The 21,322-nt window shown below is 44.9% G+C and overlaps 1 non-coding gene across 1 annotated transcript; it reads right to left on the reverse strand.

The window, feature by feature from the left end:
- Positions 1-3,287: 3,287 nt before the first annotated feature.
- Positions 3,288-3,361, reverse strand: Trnai-aau (transfer RNA isoleucine (anticodon AAU)). The gene has a single exon. It is a non-coding gene; the product is annotated as a tRNA-Ile (tRNA).
- Between the last annotated feature and the right edge of the window lie 17,961 nt (positions 3,362-21,322).

Raw genomic sequence — 21,322 nt, forward strand, 5'->3', positions numbered from 1 at the left:
CGTCCAGCAGACAAATTGGCCGGTACCCTGAGGGCGAGTCCCGGGACTTGCCCCCCTTCGGAAGGAGGACCAACCTGCCCGACTTCCACTCCGTGGGGAACACCCCCTCCCTCAGACAGCCGTTATACAGCTGCCGGAGTTCGGCGGCGAGTCCCCCCTCCAGGGCCAAGACCAACGCGCGGCCCGGCACCCCGTCCGGGCCCGGGGCCTTGCGGCCCACCCGCCGCGCCCTGGCCATCGCCTCACCCAGCTCGCCGGCCGACACCTCCCACTCTGCGGACCAGGAGAGAGGCTCCTGTTCCCAATGGGAGCGGCGCAGTTGTCCCCCCTCTCGCGGGAAGAGGGACGCCACCACTCCCTCGAGCAGGTGGGGGTCCATCGACTCCGTCACCGGAGGCGCCCACGCGCGCAGCTTGTTCATGACAAGCTTGTACGGGCGCCCCCATGGATCGGAGTCCACCGTGCCGACGAGCTCCGACCCACGCGTCGGCCTTGGCCCGCGCGATAGCCCTGCGGAGAACCCCGAGCGCGGCTCGGTACTCCCCGCCGAGCCTCGCCGTCGCCTCCTCGTCGTCGCGCCTCCTACGCGCTCGGCCGTACCGACGCCGCGCGGCATTGCAGGCACGCCGGAGCTCCGCAATGCCGGCGGACCACCAGTACGCCGCCCTCCTGGGGGCGAACCGGCTGCGGGGCATGGCGGTGTCGCACACCGCCGTCATTACCTCCCGCAGCCGCCTCGCCCCTTGCGCAGGCGCCAGCTCGGACAGGGCCGGCCCCGTCCATGTCGCCGCGGCTACCGCGGCCCCGAACGCGTCCGCGTCCAGCCGCTTCAAGGCCCATCGCGGCCGTCGGTCCCCCCGGCCCGGCCGGGAATCCCGCGCGTGGAGGGTGGGCCACACGTCCATGACGATGGGCGTATGGTCTGACGCAATCTCTATCTCCTCGGCCACCCTCCATCCCGACACCCGGCGCACGCCGAGGGAGTCCCCCATGTCAGGTCGACAATCGAGACCCCCTGCGGACGCACGCACGTCGGCGTGGATCCCCGGTTAATCAACCGGAGATCCAGCCGGCCGCCCAGGTTAACACCTCGCTACCCCTAGTGGTCGTCCTGGGACTCCCCCACGATACCGCGTGGGCATTGAAGTCTCCCAAAACGAGAACCGGGCGAGCGCTGCACCGCGCGATGCAGCTGTTCAGCCCGCCCAGGAACCCCCGAAATTGATCGAGGCCACAGCTCGGCGAGATGTAGATCCCGACAACCGCGATGTCCCCCCATTGCACCGCCACGAATCCCTCGCCCCGCTCCAGAAGGGAGACCGACGGGGACCCGGGGCGGCTTCCGCCACTATTACTACGGAGCCGATCTCGTCCCCCACCCAGAAGGGTGTTCGGGGATTGCGTACGGCTCCGCCGCAACTGCCAGCCCAGCCCCCCACTCGCGCACGGCTTGGACAAACAGGTCCTGTGCCGCGCGCGAGTGGTTGAGGTTCGCCTGCAGAACCGGAGTAGGATTAAAAGTACCTACTCTAAACATGGGCTCTGCAGAGTCCCCTCCCTGGGAGGTCCGGGCCCCCGGCGCTGTCTGCGGCCGCTGCGCGGATGCAGCCCCAGACGCGCCCTTCTCTTTCGTCGCCGCGCGGCCCCTCTTGGGAGCCGGGGCACACGCTTTGGCCCCGAATCTATGGCCCGATGGTCTCCCAGGTCCGCGCAGAGCGGACACCTGGGGCGGCCTTACAGGCCGAAGCCCGGTGCTCCGCCGCCCCGCAGCGGTAGCACATCGCGCCTCTGTCGACGCGCTCTTGCATGTCGCCCGCGTGTGCCCCGTCTCCAAACAACGGAAGCATTGGAGGGGCCGCTCCCTCAGCGCCTCGACGCGGGCCGAGGACCAGCCGACCAGCAGCCGGCCTCCCGCCAACACTTCTTGACGGCCGCGAGGGGGCCCTGGGCCCAACAGGAGCCCAGCGCCTGCTCCGAGGCGGGTCTGCGGATCTCGCCGACCCGGAACTCCGCCGCGGAACACCCCCCGCCGCCGCCAGCGCCGCCGCTACGTCCCGGGCGACACCGAGTCGTCCAGGCCCGCCACGCGCACCTCGCCGCGCTTGACCGCCTGGGAGACCTTAACCCCGGTCCCCCCCAAGCGCCTCGGCGATCCTCCCGGAGAGGGCCCGTGCCTTCTCCTGGCACCCCGTGCCCCTGACCTCCAGGAGGATCCCGCCGGTTTTCGACCGCCTGGGAAGCACCCCCGACTCGATCCCGACAGCCTTGAGGTCCACCCTCTCTTTTGCCCTGGCCATCACCTCCGAATAAGTGAGCTTGCAGCTCTCGGGGATGGTGATGGCCACTGCTCCCGTTCTGGGGTGCGTCCCAGGCCACCGTCCCTCCCGGCGGCGGGCTTCGCCGCGCTCGCGCCGCCCTGCACTCGTGCGCCGCCCGCCGCCCTCGGCTCCCTCGCAGCCTGCAGCCCGTGAAGCGGCGGCAGCTGCCTCGGCCGCGGCTGCTCTCGCCGCAGCCTCCTCCGCGGCCATCTTCTTCTTGGCCCTCTTCGCCGCCTTGCTCGTCACCTCCATCCACGAGGCCGGGACGACCGGTGGCGGAATGATAACGGGGGGCACCACCCTCACGTTGGACACGACCACCGGTCCAGTCCCCTTGGTGACAGACGTCGCCGGCAGAGAAGCCACCGCGTCGCCTCGCGCGCCGACTTACCCTCCGCCCGGAGGGCCGGGGCCAACCCGGCCAGAATCGTCCGGAACCGCTCCTCCATGCCTCTAGCTCCCGGTTCCTGGCCGTTATCAGCGCGCCAACCCGGAGAAGCAGGGCTTCGGAGTCCAAAACTCCCGCTCCCTCCCCCGACGATCCCATCGCCTCCATCCCCCGCGTACGGACCCCCGCTGTCGAGGAGGCGGGGGGCGCTTCCCCTATTGGCGCATGTCCCGCCCGGCGACCGCTGTCGGTGTTCGCCCGCCGCCCGGCCTCCATTGACCGGAGCCTCGCCCGGAGGTCACCCGCCTCCTTCGCGAGGGCCGCGTTCTGCTCGCGGAGGCGGGCCACCTCCTGGCTCCCCTGCCACGCCATCCCGGTAAAGCACCGCTGCATCAAGGTGGTGCAGTGGGCCCTGGCGACAAAAATTTCATCGCTCTACCGCATTCCTATCGAAAGTTCCTTGATTTTGAATCCGATTTCGTCCAAATTGCCCACTGTGCGCCGCCGCGGGAACCGAACCCACGGCCTCACTGGTGGTAGCCGATCGACTAATGCGCTCACCCACGGAACCCTCCCCAAGATGGCCCATGGTGGGATCGAACCCGCGACCTTCGCGTTATTAGCACGACGCTCTAACCAACTGAGCTAATGGGCCGTCGAAATATTATTATTATCCTCTATCCTATCCTATCCTCTATCCTATACTATCCTCTATCCTATCCTATCCTCTCTCCTATCCTATCCTCTATCCAATCCTATCCTCTATCCTATCCTATCCTGTATCATATCCTATCCTCTATCCTATCCTATACTCTATCCTATTCTATCCTCTATCCTATCCTATCCTCTATCCTATCCTATCCTCTATCCTATCCTATCCTCTATCCTATCCTATCCTCTATCCTATCCTAGTCTCTATCCTATCCTATCCTCTATCCTATCCTATCCTCTATCATATCCTATCATCTATCCTATCCTATCCTGTATCCTATCCTATCCTCTATCCTATCCTATCCTCTATCCTATCCTATCCTGTATCATATCCTATCCTCTATCCTATCCTATCCTCTATCCTATTCTATCCTCTATCCTATCCTATCCTCTATCCTATCCCATCCTCTATCCTATCCTATCCTCTATCCTATCCTATCCTCTATCGTATCCTATCCTCTAACCTATTAAATCCTATATCGTATCCTCTATCCTATCCTATCCTCTATCCTATCCTATCCTCTATCCTATCCTATCCTCTATCCTATAATATACTCTATCCTATCCTATCCTCTATCCTATCCTATCCTCTATCCTATCCTATCCTCTATCCTATATTATCCTCTATCCTATCCTATCCTCTATCCTATCCTATCCTCTATCCTATCCTATCCTCTATCCTATCCTATCCTCTATCCTATCCTATCCTCTATCCAATCCTATCCTATCCTCTATCCTATCCTATCCTCTATATTATCCTATCCTCTATCCTATCCTATTCTCTATCCTATCCTATCCTCTATCCTATCCTATCCTCTATCATATCCTATCCTCTATCCTATACTATCCTCTATCCTATCCTTATCCTCTATCGTATCCTATCCTCTATCCTATCCTATCCTCTATCCTATCCTATCCTCTATCCTATCCTATCCTCTATCCTATCCTATCCTCTATCCTATCCTCTATCCTATCCTATCCTCTATCCTATCCTATCCTCTATCCTATATTATCCTCTATCCTATCCCATCCTCTATCCTATCCTATCATCTATCCTATATTATCCTCTATCCTATCCTATCCTCTATCCTATCCTATCCTCTATCCTATCCTATCCTCTATCCTATCCTATCCTCTATCCTATCCTATCCTCTATCCTATATTATCCTCTATCCTATCCTATCCTATCCTCTATCCTATCCTATCCTCTATCCTATCCTATCCTCTATCCTATCCTATCCTCTATCCTATCCTATCCTCTATCCTATATTATCCTCTATCCTATCCTATCCTCTATCCTATCCTATCCTCTATCCTATCCTATCTTCTATCCTATCCTATCCTCTATCCTATATTATCCTCTATCCTATCCTATCCTATCCTCTATCCTATCCTATCCTCTATCCTATCCTATCCTCTATCCTATCCTATCCTCTATCCTATCCTATTCTCTATCCTATCCTATCCTCTATCCTATCGTATCCTCTATCGTATCCTATCCTCTATCCTATTAAATCCTATATCGTATCCTCTATCCTATCCTATCCTCTATCCTATCCTATCCTCTATCCTATCCTATCGTATCCTCTTTCGTATCCTATCCTCTATCCTATTAAATCCTATATCGTATCCTCTATCCTATCCTATCCTCTATCCTATCCTATCCTCTATCCTATCCTATCCTCTATCCTATCCTATCCTCTATCCTATATTATCCTCTATCCTATCCTATCCTATCCTCTATCCTATCCTATCCTCTATCCTATCCTATCCTCTATCCTATCCTATTCTCTATCCTATCCTATCCTCTATCCTATCCTATCCTCTATCATATCCTATCCTCTATCCTATCCTATCCTCTATCCTATCCTTATCCTCCATCGTATCCTATCCTCTATCCTATCCTATCCTCTATCCTATCCTATCCTCTATCCTATCTTATCCTCTATCCTATCCTATCCTCTATCATATCCTATCCTCTATCCTATCCTATCCTCAATCCTATCCTATCCTCTATCCTATCCTATCCTCTATCCTATATTATCCTCTATCCTATCCCATCCTCTATCCTATCCTATCCTCTATCCTATCCTATCCTCTATCCTATCCTATCCTCTATCCTATCCTATCCTCTATCCTATCCTAGTCTCTATCCTATCCTATCCTCTATCCTGTCCTATCCTCTATCCTATATTAACCTCTATCCTATCCTATCCTATCCTCTATCCTATCCTATCCTCTATCCTATCCTATCCTCTATCCTATCCTATTCTCTATCCTATCCTATCCTCTATCCTATCCTATCCTCTATCATATCCTATCCTCTATCCTATCCTATCCTTATCCTCTATCGTATCCTATCCTCCATCCTATCCTATCCTCTATCCTATCCTATCCTCTATCCTATCCTATCCTCTATCCTATCCTATCCTCTATCCTATCCTATCCTCTATCCTATCCTCTATCCTATCCTCTATCCTATCCTATCCTCCATCCTATCCTATCCTCTATCCTATATTATCCTCTATCCTATCCCATCCTCTAACCTATCCTATCCACTATCCTATCCTATCCTCTGTTCTATCCTATCCTCTATCCTATCCTATCCTCTATCCTATCCTATCCTCTATCCTATCCTATCCTGTATCATATCCTATCCTCTATCCTATCCTATCCTCTATCCTATTCTATCCTCTATCCTATCCTATCCTCTATCCTATCCTATCCTGTATCCTATTCTATCCTCTATCCTATCCTATCCTCTATCCTATCCTATCCTGTATCATATCCTATCCTCTATCCTATCCTATCCTCTATCCTATTCTATCCTCCATCCTATCCAATCCTATATCGTATCCTCTATCCTATCCTATCCTCTATCCTATCCTATCCTCTATCCTATCCTATCGTCTATCATATCGTATGCTCTATCCTATCCTATCCTCTATCCTATCCTATCCTCTATCCTATCCAATCCTATATCCTATCCTCTATCATATCCTATCCTCTATCCTATCCTATCCTCAATCCTATCCTATCCGCTATCCTATCCAATCCTATATCCTATCCTATCCTCTATCGTATCCTATCCTCTAACCTATTAAATCCTATATCGTATCCTCTATCCTATCCTATCCTCTATCCTATCCTATGCTCTATCCTATCCTATCCTCTATCCTATCCTATCCTCTATCCTATCCTATCCTCTATCCTATCCTATGCTCTATCCTATCCTATCCTCTATCCTCTCCTATCCTCTATCCTATATTATCCTCTATCCTATCCTATCCTATCCTCTATCCTATCCTATCCTCTATCATATCCTATCATCTATCCTATCCTATCCTGTATCCTATCCTATCCTCTATCCTATCCTATCCTCTATCCTATCCTATCCTGTATCATATCCTATCCTCTATCCTATCCTATCCTCTATCCTATTCGATCCTCTATCCTATCCTATCCTCTATCCTATCCCATCCTCTATCCTATCCTATCCTCTATCCTATCCTATCCTCTATCGTATCCTATCCTCTAACCTATTAAATCCTATATCGTATCCTCTATCCTATCCTATCCTCTATCCTATCCTATGCTCTATCCTATCCTATCCTCTATCCTATCCTATCCTCTATCCTATCCTATCCTCTATCCTATCCTATCCTCTATACTATATTATCCTCTATCCTATCCTATCCTATCCTCTATCCTATCCTATCCTCTATCCTATCCTATCCTCTATCCTATCCTATCCTCTATCCTATCCTATCCTCTATCCTATATTATCCTCTATCCTATCCTATCCTCTATCCTATCCTATCCTCTATCCTATCCTATCCTCTATCCTATCCTATCCTCTATCCTATCCTATCCTCTATCCTATCCTATCCTCTATCCTATCCTCTATCCTATCCTCTATCCTATCCTATCCTCTATCCTATCCTATCCTCTATCCTATCCTATCCTCTATCCTATCCTATCCTCTATCCTATCCTATCCTCTATCCTATCCTATCCTCTATCCTATCCTATCCTCTATCCTATCCTATCCTCTATCCTATCCTATCCTCTATCCTATCCTATCCTCTATCCTATCCTATCCTCTATCCTATCCTATCCTCTATCCTATCCTATCCTCTATCCTATCCTCTATCCTATCCTATCCTCTATCCTATCCTATCCTCTATCCTATATTATCCTCTATCCTATCCTATCCTCTATCCTATCCTATCCTCTATCCTATCCTATCCTCTATCATATCCTATCCTCTATCCTATCCTATCCTCAATCCTATCCTATCCTCTATCCTATCCTATCCTCTATCCTATATTATCCTCTATCCTATCCCATCCTCTATCCTATCCTATCCTCTATCCTATCCTATCCTCTATCCTATCCTATCCTCTATCCTATCCTAGTCTCTATCCTATCCTATCCTCTATCCTATCCTATCCTCATTCATATCCTATCCTCTATCCTATCCTATCCTGTATCCTATCCTATCCTCTATCCTATCCTATCCTCTATCCTATCCTATCCTCTATCCTATATTATCCTCTATCCTATCCTATCCTATCCTCTATCCTATCCTATCCTCTATCCTATCCTATCCTCTATCTTATCCTATCCTCTATCCAATCCTATTCTCTATCCTATCCTATCCTCTATCCTATCGTATCCTCTATCGTATCCTATCCTCTATCCTATTAAATCCTATATCGTATCCTCTATCCTATCCTATCCTCTATCCTATCCTATCCTCTATCCTATCCTATCCTCTATCCTATCCTGTCCTCTATCCTATCCTATCCTCTATCCTATCCTATCCTCTATCCTATCCTATCCTCTATCCTATCCTATCCTCTATCCTATCCTCTATCCTATCCTCTATCCTATCCTATCCTCTATCCTATCCTATCCTCTATCCTATATTATCCTCTATCCTATCCCATCCTCTAACCTATCCTATCCTCTATCCTATCCTATCCTCTGTCCTATCCTATCCTCTATCCTATTCTATCCTCTATCCTATCCTATCCTCTATCCTATCCTATCCTGTATCCTATTCTATCCTCTATCCTATCCTATCCTCTATCCTATCCTATCCTGTATCATATCCTATCCTCTATCCTATCCTATCCTCTATCCTATTCTATCCTCTATACTATCCAATCCTATATCCTATCCTCTATCCTATCCTATCCTCTATCATATCCTATCCTCCATCCTATCCTATCCTCTATCCTATCCTTATCCTCTATCGTATCCTATCCTCTATCCTATCCTATCCTCTATCCTATCCTATCCTCTATCCTATCCTATCCTCTATCCTATCCTATCCTATCCTCTATCCTATCCTATCCTCTATCCTATCCTATCCTCTATCCTATCCTATTCTCTATCCTATCCTATCCTCTATCCTATCCTATCCTCTATCCTATCCTATCCTCTATCCTATCCTATCCTCTATCCTATCCTATCCTCTATCCTATCCTATCCTCTATCCTATCCTATCCTCTATCCTATCCTCTATCCTATCCTATCCTCTATCCTATCCTATCCTCTATCCTATATTATCCTCTATCCTATCCTATCCTCTATCCTATCCTATCCTCTATCCTATCCTATCCTCTATCATATCCTATCCTCTATCCTATCCTATCCTCAATCCTATCCTATCCTCTATCCTATCCTATCCTCTATCCTATATTATCCTCTATCCTATCCCATCCTCAATCCTATCCTATCCTCTATCCTATCCTATCCTCTATCCTATCCTATCCTCTATCCTATCCTAGTCTCTATCCTATCCTATCCTCTATCCTATCCTATCCTCATTCATATCCTATCCTCTATCCTATCCTATCCTGTATCCTATCCTTATCCTCTATCGTATCCTATCCTCTATCCTATCCTATCCTCTATCCTATCCTATCCTCTATCCTATCCTATCCTCTATCCTATCCTATCCTCTATCCTATCATATCCTCTATCCTATCCTATCCTCTATCCTATCCTATCCTCTATCCTATCCTAGTCTCTATCCTATCCTATCCTCTATCCTATCCTATCCTCTATCATATCCTATCCTCCATCCTATCCTATCCTCTATCCTATCCTTATCCTCTATCGTATCCTATCCTCTATCCTATCCTATCCTCTATCCTATCCTATCCTGTATCCTATCCTATCCTCTATCCTATCCTATCCTCTATCCTATCCTATCCTCTATCCTATATTATCCTCTATCCTATCCTATCCTATCCTCTATCCTATCCTATCCTCTATCCTATCCTATCCTCTATCCTATCCTATCCTCTATCCTATCCTATTCTCTATCCTATCCTATCCTCTATCCTATCGTATCCTCTATCGTATCCTATCCTCTATCCTATTAAATCCTATATCGTATCCTCTATCCTATCCTATCCTCTATCCTATCCTATCCTCTATCCTATCCTATCCTCTATCCTATCCTATCCTCTATCCTATATTATCCTCTATCCTATCCTATCCTATCCTCTATCCTATCCTATCCTCTATCCTATCCTCTATCCTATCCTCTATCCTATCCTATCCTCTATCCTATCCTATCCTCTATCCTATCCTATCCTCTATCATATCATATCCTCTATCCTATCCTATCCTCAATCCTATCCTATCCTCTATCCTATCCTATCCTCTATCCTATATTATCCTCTATCCTATCCCATCCTCTATCCTATCCTATCCTCTATCCTATCCTATCCTCTATCCTATCCTAGTCTCTATCCTATCCTATCCTCTATCCTATCCTATCCTCATTCATATCCTATCCTCTATCCTATCCTATCCTGTATCCTATCCTATCCTCTATCCTATCCTATCCTCTATCCTATCCTATCCTCTATCCTATATTATCCTCTATCCTATCCTATCCTATCCTCTATCCTATCCTATCCTCTATCCTATCCTATCCTCTATCCTATCCTATCCTCTATCCTATCCTATCCTCTATCCTATCCTATTCTCTATCCTATCCTATCCTCTATCCTATCGTATCCTCTATCGTATCCTATCCTCTATCCTATTAAATCCTATATCGTATCCTCTATCCTATCCTATCCTCTATCCTATCCTATCCTCTATCCTATCCTATCCTCTATCCTATCCTATCCTCTATCCTATCCTATCCTCTATCCTATATTATCCTCTATCCTATCCTATCCTATCCTCTATCCTATCCTATCCTCTATCCTATCCTATCCTCTATCCTATCCTCTATCCTATCCTCTATCCTATCCTATCCTCTATCCTATCCTATCCTCTATCCTATCCTATCCTCTATCCTATATTATCCTCTATCCTATCCCATCCTCTATCCTATCCTATCCTCTATCCTATCCTATCCTCTGTCCTATCCTATCCTCTATCCTATCCTATCCTCTATCCTATCCTATCCTCTATCCTATCCTATCCTGTATCATATCCTATTCTCTATCCTATCCTATCCTCTATCCTATTCTATCCTATATCCTATTCTCTATCCTATCCTATCCTCTATCGTATCCTATCCTCCATCCTATCCAATCCTATATCGTATCCTCTATCCTATCCTATCCTCTATCCTATCCTATCCTCTATCCTATCCTATCGTCTATCATATCCTATGCTCTATCCTATCCTATCCTCTATCCTATCCTAGTCCTCTATCCTATCCAATCCTATATCCTATCCTCTATCATATCCTATCCTCTATCCTATCCCTATCCTCAATCCTATCCTATCCGCTATCCTATCCAATCCTATATCCTATTCTCTGTCCTATCCTATCCTCTATCCTATCCTATCCTCTATCCTATCCTATCCTCTATCCTATATTATCCTCTATCCTATCCCATCCTCTATCCTATCCTATCCTCTATCCTATCCTATCCTCTATCCTATCCTATCCTCTATCCTATCCTATCCTCCATCCTATCCTATCCTCTATCCATCCTATACACAATCCTATCCTATTCTGTATATATCCTATAGTCTTTCATATCCTCTATCATATCATATCCTCTATCCTATCCTATCCACTATCCTATCCTATCCTCTATCCTATCCTATCCTCTATCCTATCCTATCCTCTATCCTATCCTATCCTCTATCCTATCCTATCATCTATCCTATCCTATCCTCTATCCTATCCTCTCCTCTATCCTATCCTATCCTCTATCCTATCCTATCCTCTATCCTATCCTATCCTCTATCCTATACTATCCTCTATCCTATCCTATCCTCTATCTTATCCTATCCTCTATCCTATCCTATCCTTATCCTATCCTATTCTCTATCCTATCCTATCCTCTACCCTATCCTATCCTCTATCCTATCCTATCCTCTATCCTATCCTATCCTCTATCCTATCCTATCCTCTATCCTATCCTATCCTCTATCCTATCCTCTCCTCTATCCTATCCTATCCTCTATCCTATCCTATCTCTATCCTATCCTATCTTCTACCCCTATCCTATCCTCTATCCTATCCTATCATCTATCCTATCCCCTCCTCTATCCTATCCTATCCTCTATCCTATCCTATCCTCTATCTTATCCTATCCTCTATCCTATCCTATCCTCTATCCTATCCTATTCTCTATCCTATCCTATCCTCTAACCTATCCTATCCTCTATCCTATCCTATCATCTATCCTATCCTATCCTCTATCCTATCCTCTCCTCTATCCTATCCTATCCTCTATCCTATCCTATCCTCTATCCTATCCTATCCTCTATCCTATACTATCCTCTATCCTATCCTATCCTCTATCTTATCCTATCCTCTATCCTATCCTATCCTCTATCCTATCCTATCCTCTATCCTATCCTATCCTCTATCCTATCCTATCCTCTATCCTATCCTATCCTCTATCCTATCCTCTCCTCTATGCCTATCCTATCCTCTATTCTATCCTAGTCCTCTATCCTATCCTATCTTCTACCCTATCCTATCATCTATCCTATCCTATCATCTATCCTATCCCCTCCTCTATCCTATAATATCCTCTATCCTATCGTATCCTCTATCCTATCCTATGCTTTATCCTATCCTATCCCCTATCCTATCCTATTCTCTATCCTATCCTATCCCTCTATCCTATACTATCCTCTATCCTATCCTATCCTCTATCCTATCCTATCCTCTATCCTATCCTCTATCTTATCCTATCCTCTATCCTATCCTATCCTCTATCCTATCCTATTCTCTATCCTATGTTATCCTCTACCCTATCCTATCCTCTATCCTATCCTATCCTCTATCCTATCCTATCCTCTATCCTATCCTATCCTCTATCCTATCCTATCCTCTATCCTATCCTATCCTCTATACTATCCTAACCTCTATCCTATCCTATCCTCTATCCTATCCTATCCTCTATCCTATCCTATCCTCTATCCTATCCTATGCTTTATCCTATCCTATCCCCTATCCTATCCTATTCTCTATCCTATCCTATCCTCTATCCTATCCTATCCTCTATCCTATCCTATCCTCTATCCTGTCCTCTATCCTATCCTATCCTCTATCCTATCCTATCCTCTATCCTATCCTATCCTCTATCCTATCCTATCCTCTATCCTATCATCTCCTCTATCCTATCCTATCCTCTATCCTATCCTATCCTCTAACATATCCTATCCTTTCCGTCTATCCTATCTCTATCCTCTATCCTATCCTATCATCTATCCTATCCCCTCCTCTATCCTATCCTATCCTCTATCCTATCCTATCCTCCATCCTATCCTATCCTCTATCCCATCCTATACTCAATCCTATCCTATTCTGTATTATATCCTATCCTCTTTCCTATCCTCTATCATATCATATCCTCTATCCTATCCTATCCACTATCCTATCCTATCCTCTATCCTATCCTATCCTCTATCCTATCCTATCCTCTATCCTATCCTATCCTCTATCCTATCCTATCATCTATCCAATCCTATCCTCTATCCTATCCTCTCCTCTATCCTATCCTATCCTCTATCCTATCCTATCCTCTATCCTATCCTATCCTCTAATCTATACTATCCTCAATCCTATCCTATCCTCTATCTTATCCTATCCTCTATCCTATCATATCCTCTATCCTATCCTATTCTCTATCCTATCCTATCCTCTACCCTATCCTATCCTCTACCCTATCCTATCCTCTATCCTATCCTATCCTCTATCCTATCCTATCCTCTATCCTATCCTATCCTCTATCCTATCCTATCCTCTATCCTATCCTATCCTCTATCCTATCCTATCCTCTATCCTATCCTCTCCTCTACCCTATCCTATCCTCTATCCTATCCTCTATCCTATCCTATCCTCTATCCTATCCTATCTTCTACCCTATCCTATCCTCTATCCTATCCTATTCTCTATCCTATCCTATCCACTACCCTATCCTATCCTCTATCCTATCCTATCCTCTATCCTATCCTATCCTCTATCCTATCCTATCCTCTATCCTATCCTATCCTCTATCCTATCCTATTCTCTATCCTATCCTATCCTCTACCCTATCCTATCCTCTATCCTATCCTCTCCTCTATCCTATCCTATCCTCTATCCTATCCTATCCTCTATCCTCTATCCTATCCTATCTTCTACCCTATCCTATCCTCTATACTATCCTATCATCTATCCTATCCCCTCCTCTATCCTATCCTATCCTCTATCCTATCCTATCCTCTATCTTATCCTATCCTCTATCCTATCCTATCCTCTATCCTATCCTATTCTCTATCCTATCCTATCCTCTACCCTATCCTATCCTCTATCCTATCCTATCCTCTATCCTATCCTATCCTCTATCCTATCCTATCCTCTATCCTATCCTATCCTCTATCCTATCCTATCCTCTATCCTATCCTCTCCTCTATCCTATCCTATCCTCTATCCTATCCTATCCTCTAACATATCCTATCCTCTATCCTATCCTATCCTCTATCCTATCCTATCATCTATCCTATCCCCTCTTCTATCCTATCCTATCCTCTATCCTATCCTATCCTCCATCCTATCCTATCCTCTATCCCATCCTATACTCAATCCTATCCTATTCTGTATTATATCCTATCCTCTTTCCTATCCTCTATCATATCATATCCTCTATCCTATCCTATCCACTATCCTATCCTATCCTCTATCCTATCCTATCCTCTATCCTATCCTATCCTCTATCCTATCCTATCCTCTATCCTATCCTATCATCTATCCTATCCTATCCTCTATCCTATCCTCTCCTCTATCATATCCTATCCTCTATCCTATCCTATCCTCTATCCTATCCTATCCTCTAATCTATACTATCCTCAATCCTATCCTATCCTCTATCTTATCCTATCCTCTATCCTATCATATCCTCTATCCTATCCTATCCTCTATCCTATCCTATCCTCTATCCTATCCTATCCTCTATCCTATCCTATTCTCTATCCTATCCTATCCTCTACCCTATCCTATCCTCTATCCTATCCTCTCCTCTATCCTATCCTCTCCTCTATCCTATCCTATCCTCTATCCTATCCTATCCTCTATCCTATTATATCCTCTATCCTATCCTATCCTCTATCCTATCCTATGCTTTATCCTATCCCATCCCCTATCCTATCCTATTCTCTATCCTATCCTATCCTCTATCCTATCCTATCCTCTATCCTATCCTATCCTCTATTCTATCCTATCCTCTATCCTGTCCTCTATCCTATCCTATCCTCTATCCTATCCTATCCTCTATCCTATCCTATTCTCTATCCTATCCTATCCTCTACCCTATCCTATCCTCTATCCTATCCTCTCCTCTATCCTATCCTATCCTCTATCCTATCCTATCCTCTATCCTCTATCCTATCCTATCTTCTACCCTATCCTATCCTCTATACTATCCTATCATCTATCCTATCCCCTCCTCTATCCTATCCTATCCTCTATCCTATCCTATCCTCTATCTTATCCTATCCTCTATCCTATCCTATCCTCTATCCTATCCTATTCTCTATCCTATCCTATCCTCTACCCTATCCTATCCTCTATCCTATCCTATCCTCTATCCTATCCTATCCTCTATCCTATCCTATCCTCTATCCTATCCTATCCTCTATCCTATCCTATCCTCTATCCTATCCTCTCCTCTATCCTATCCTATCCTCTATCCTATCCTATCCTCTAACATATCCTATCCTCTATCCTATCCTATCCTCCATCCTATCCTATCATCTATCCTATCCCCTCTTCTATCCTATCCTATCCTCTATCCTATCCTATCCTCCATCCTATCCTATCCTCTATCCCATCCTATACTCAATCCTATCCTATTCTGTATTATATCCTATCCTCTTTCCTATCCTCTATCATATCATATCCTCTATCCTATCCTATCCACTATCCTATCCTATCCTCTATCCTATCCTATCCTCTATCCTATCCTATCCTCTATCCTATCCTATCCTCTATCCTATCCTATCATCTATCCTATCCTATCCTCTATCCTATCCTCTCCTCTATCATATCCTATCCTCTATCCTATCCTATCCTCTATCCTATCCTATCCTCTAATCTATACTATCCTCAATCCTATGCTATCCTCTATCTTATCCTATCCTCTATCCTATCATATCCTCTATCCTATCCTATCCTCTATCCTATCCTATCCTCTATCCTATCCTATCCTCTATCCTATCCTATTCTCTATCCTATCCTATCCTCTACCCTATCCTATCCTCTATCCTATCCTCTCCTCTATCCTATCCTCTCCTCTATCCTATCCTATCCTCTATCCTATCCTATCCTCTATCCTATTATATCCTCTATCCTATCCTATCCTCTATCCTATCCTATGCTTTATCCTATCCCATCCCCTATCCTATCCTATTCTCTATCCTATCCTATCCTCTATCCTATCCTCTCCTCTATCATATCCTATCCTCTATCCTATCCTATCCTCTATCCTATCCTATCCTCTAATCTATACTATCCTCAATCCTATCCTATCCTCTATCTTATCCTATCCTCTATCCTATCATATCCTCTATCCTATCCTATCCTCTATCCTATCCTATCCTCTATCCTATCCTCTCCTCTATCCTATCCTATCCTCTATCCTATCCTATCCTCTATCCTATCCTATCCTCTAATCTATACTATCCTCAATCCTATCCTATCCTCTATCTTATCCTATCCTCTATCCTATCATATCCTCTATCCTATCCTATTCTCTATCCTATCCTATCCTCTACCCTATCCTATCCTCTATCCTATCCTATCCTCTATCCTATCCTATCCTCTATCCTATCCTATCCTCTATCCTATCCTATCCTCTATCCTATCCTATTCTCTATCCTATCCTATCCTCTACCCTATCCTATCCTCTATCCTATCCTATCCTCTATCCTATCCTATCCTCTATCCTATCCTATCCTCTATCCTATCCTATCCTCTATCCTATCCTATCCTCTATCCTATCCTATCCTCTATCCTATCCTCTCCTCTACCCTATCCTATCCTCTATCCTATCCTCTATCCTATCCTATCCTCTATCCTATCCTATCTTCTACCCTATCCTATCCTCTATCCTATCCTATTCTCTATCCTATCCTATCCTCTACCCTATCCTATCCTATATCCTATCCTATCCTCTATCCTATCCTATCCTCTATCCTATCCTATCCTCTATCCTATCCTATCCTCTATCCTATCCTATTCTCTATCCTATCCTATCCTCTACCCTATCCTATCCTCTATCCTATCCTCTCCTCTATCCTATCCTATCCTCCATCCTATCCTATCCTCTATCCTCTATCCTATCCTATCTTCTACCCTATCCTATCCTCTATACTATCCTATCATCTATCCTATCCCCTCCTCTATCCTATCCTATCCTCTATCCTATCCTATCCTCTATCTTATCCTATCCTCTATCCTATCCTATCCTCTATCCTATCCTATTCTCTATCCTATCCTATCCTCTACCCTATCCTATCCTCTATCCTATCCTATCCTCTATCCTATCCTATCCTCTATCCTATCCTATCCTCTATCCTATCCTATCCTCTATCCTATCCTATCCTCTATCCTATCCTCTCCTCTATCCTATCCTATCCTCTATCCTATCCTATCCTCTAACATATCCTATCCTCTATCCTATCCTATCCTCTATCCTATCCTATCATCTATCCTATCCCCTCTTCTATCCTATCCTATCCTCTATCCTATCCTATCCTCCATCCTATCCTATCCTCTATCCCATCCTATACTCAATCCTATCCTATTCTGTATTATATCCTATCCTCTTTCCTATCCTCTATCATATCCTATCCTCTATCCTATCCTATCCTCTATCCTATCCTCTCCTCTATCCTATCCTATCCTCTATCCTATCCTATCCTCTATCCTATCCTATCCTCTAATCTATACTATCCTCAATCCTATCCTATCCTCTATCTTATCCTATCCTCTATCCTATCATATCCTCTATCCTATCCTATTCTCTATCCTATCCTATCCTCTACCCTATCCTATCCTCTATCCTATCCTATCCTCTATCCTATCCTATCCTCTATCCTATCCTATCCTCTATCCTATCCTATCCTCTATCCTATCCTATCCTCTATCCTATCCTATCCTCTATCCTATCCTCTCCTCTATCCTATCCTATCCTCTATCCTATCCTATCCTCTATCCTATCCTATCCTCTATCCTATCCTATCCTCTACCCTATTCTATCCTCTATCCTATCCTCTCCTCTATCCTATCCTATCCTCTATCCTATCCTATCCTCTATCCTATCCTATCCTCTATCCTATCCTATCCTCTATCCTGTCCTCTATCCTATCCTATCCTCTATCCTATCCTATCCTCTATCCTATCCAATACCATATCCTATCCTCTATCCCATCCTATACTCAATCCTTTCCTATTCTGTATTATATCCTATCCTCTTTCCTATCCTCTATCCTATCCAATACCATATCCTATCCTCTATCCCATCCTATACTCAAACCTATCCTATTCTGTATTATATCCTATCCTCTTTCCTATCCTCTATCATATCATATCCTCTATCCTATCCTATCCTCTACCCCATAATATCCTCTATCCTATCCTATCCTCTATCCTATCCTATCCTCTATCCTATCCTATCTTCTATCCTATCCTATCCTCTATCCTATCCTATCCTCTATCCTATCCTATCCTCTATCCTATCCTATCCTCTATCCTATCCTATCCTCTATCCTATCCTATGCTTTATCCTATCCTATCCCCTATCCTATCCTATTCTCTATCCTATCCTATCCTCCCTCCTATCCTATCCTCTATCCTATCCTATCCTCTATCCTATCCTATCCTCTATCCTGTCCTCTATCCTATCCTATCCTCTATCCTATCCTATCCTCTATCCTATCCAATACCATATCGTATCCTCTATCCCATCCTATACTCAATCCTATCCTATTCTGTATTATATCCTATCCTCTTTCCTATCCTCTATCATATCATATCCTCTATCCTATCCTATCCTCTACCCCATAATATCCTCTATCCTATCCTATTCTCTATCCTATCCTATCCTCTATCCTATCCTATCCTCTATCCTATCCTCTCCTCTATCCTATCCTATCCTATCCTCTATCTTATCCTATCGTCTATCCTATCCTATCCTCTATCCTATCCTATTATCTATCCTATCCTATCCTCTACCCTATCCTATCTTCTATCCTATCCTATCCTCTATCCTATCTTATCCTCTATCCTATCCTATCCACTATCCTATACTATCCTCTATCCTATCCTATCCTCTATCTTATCCTATCCTCTATCCTATCCTATCCTCTATCCTATCCTATTCTCTATCCTATCCTATCCTCTACCCTATCCTATCCTCTATCCTACCCTATCCTCTATCCTATCCTATCCTCTATCCTATCCTATCCTCTATCCTATCCTATCCTCTATCCTATCCTCTCCTCTATCCTATCCTATCCTCTATCCTATCCTATCCTCTATCCTATCCTATCTTCTACCCTATCCTATCCTCTATCCTAGCCTATCCTCTACCCTATCCTATCCTCTATCCTAGCCTATCCTCTACCCTATCCTATCCTCTAGCCTATCCTATCCTCTATCCTATCCTATCCTCTATCCTATCCTATCCTCTATCCTATCCTCTCCTCTATCCTATCCTATCCTCTATCCTATCCTATCCTCTATCCTATCCTATCCTCTATCCTAGCCTATCCTCGACCCTATCCTATCCTGTATCCTATCCTATCCTCTATCCTATCCTATCCTATCCTCTACCCTATCCTATCCTCTATCCTATCCTATCCTCTATCCTATCCTCTCCTCTATCCTATCCTATCCTATCCTCTATCTTATCCTATCGTCTATCCTATCCTATCCTCTATCCTATCCTATTATCTATCCTATCCTATCCTCTACCCTATCCTATCTTCTATCCTATCCTATCCTCTATCCTATCTTATCCTCTATCCTATCCTATCCACTATCCTATACTATCCTCTATCCTATCCTATCCTCTATCTTATCCTATCCTCTATCCTATCCTATCCTCTATCCTATCCTATTCTCTATCCTATCCTATCCTCTACCCTATCCTATCCTCTATCCTACCCTATCCTCTATCCTATCCTATCCTCTATCCTATCCTATCCTCTATCCTATCCTATCCTCTATCCTATCCTCTCCTCTATCCTATCCTATCCTCTATCCTATCCTATCCTCTATCCTATCCTATCTTCTACCCTATCCTATCCTCTATCCTAGCCTATCCTCTACCCTATCCTATCCTCTATCCTAGCCTATCCTCTACCCTATCCTATCCTCTAGCCTATCCTATCCTCTATCCTATCCTATCCTCTATCCTATCCTATCCTCTATCCTATCCTCTCCTCTATCCTATCCTATCCTCTATCCTATCCTATCCTCTATCCTATCCTATCCTCTATCCTAGCCTATCCTCGACCCTATCCTATCCTGTATCCTATCCTATCCTCTATCCTATCCTATCCTATCCTCTACCCTATCCTATCCTCTATCCTATCCTATCCTCTATCCTATCCTATCCACTAACCTATCCTATCCTCTATACTATCCTAACCTCTATCCTATCCTATCCTCTATCATATCCTATCCTCTATCCTATCCTATCCTCTATCCTATCCTATCCTCTATCCTATCCTATGCTTTATCCTATCCTATCCCCTATCCTATCCTATTCTCTATCCTATCCTATCCTCTCTCCTATCCTATCCTCTATCCTATCCTATCCTCTATCCTATCCTATCCTCTATCCTGTCCTCTATCCTATCCTATCCTCTATCCTATCCTATCCTCTATCCTGTCCTCTATCCTATCCTATCCTCTATCCTATCCTATCCTCTATACTATCCTAACCTCTATCCTATCCTATCCTCTATCATATCCTATCCTCTATCCTATCCTATCCTCTATCCTATCCTATCCTCTATCCTATCCTATGCTTTATCCTATCCTATCCCCTATCCTATCCTATTCTCTATCCTATCCTATCCTCTCTCCTATCCTATCCTCTATCCTATCCTATCCTCTATCCTATCCTATCCTCTATCCTGTCCTCTATCCTATCCTATCCTCTATCCTATCCTATCCTCTATCTTATCCTATCCTCTATCCTATCCTATCCTCTATCCTATCCTATTCTCTATCCTATCCTATCCTCTACCCTATCCTATCCTCTATCCTATCCTATCCTCTATCCTATCCTATCCTCTATCCTATCCTATCCTCTATCCTATCCTATCCTCTATCCTATCCTATCCTCTATCCTATCCTCTCCTCTATCCTATCCTATCCTCTATCCTATCCTATCCTCTAACATATCCTATCC

This window comes from Halictus rubicundus, unplaced genomic scaffold (assembly GCF_050948215.1).
Source record: "Halictus rubicundus isolate RS-2024b unplaced genomic scaffold, iyHalRubi1_principal scaffold0751, whole genome shotgun sequence".
Taxonomy (NCBI): Eukaryota; Metazoa; Arthropoda; class Insecta; order Hymenoptera; family Halictidae; genus Halictus; species Halictus rubicundus.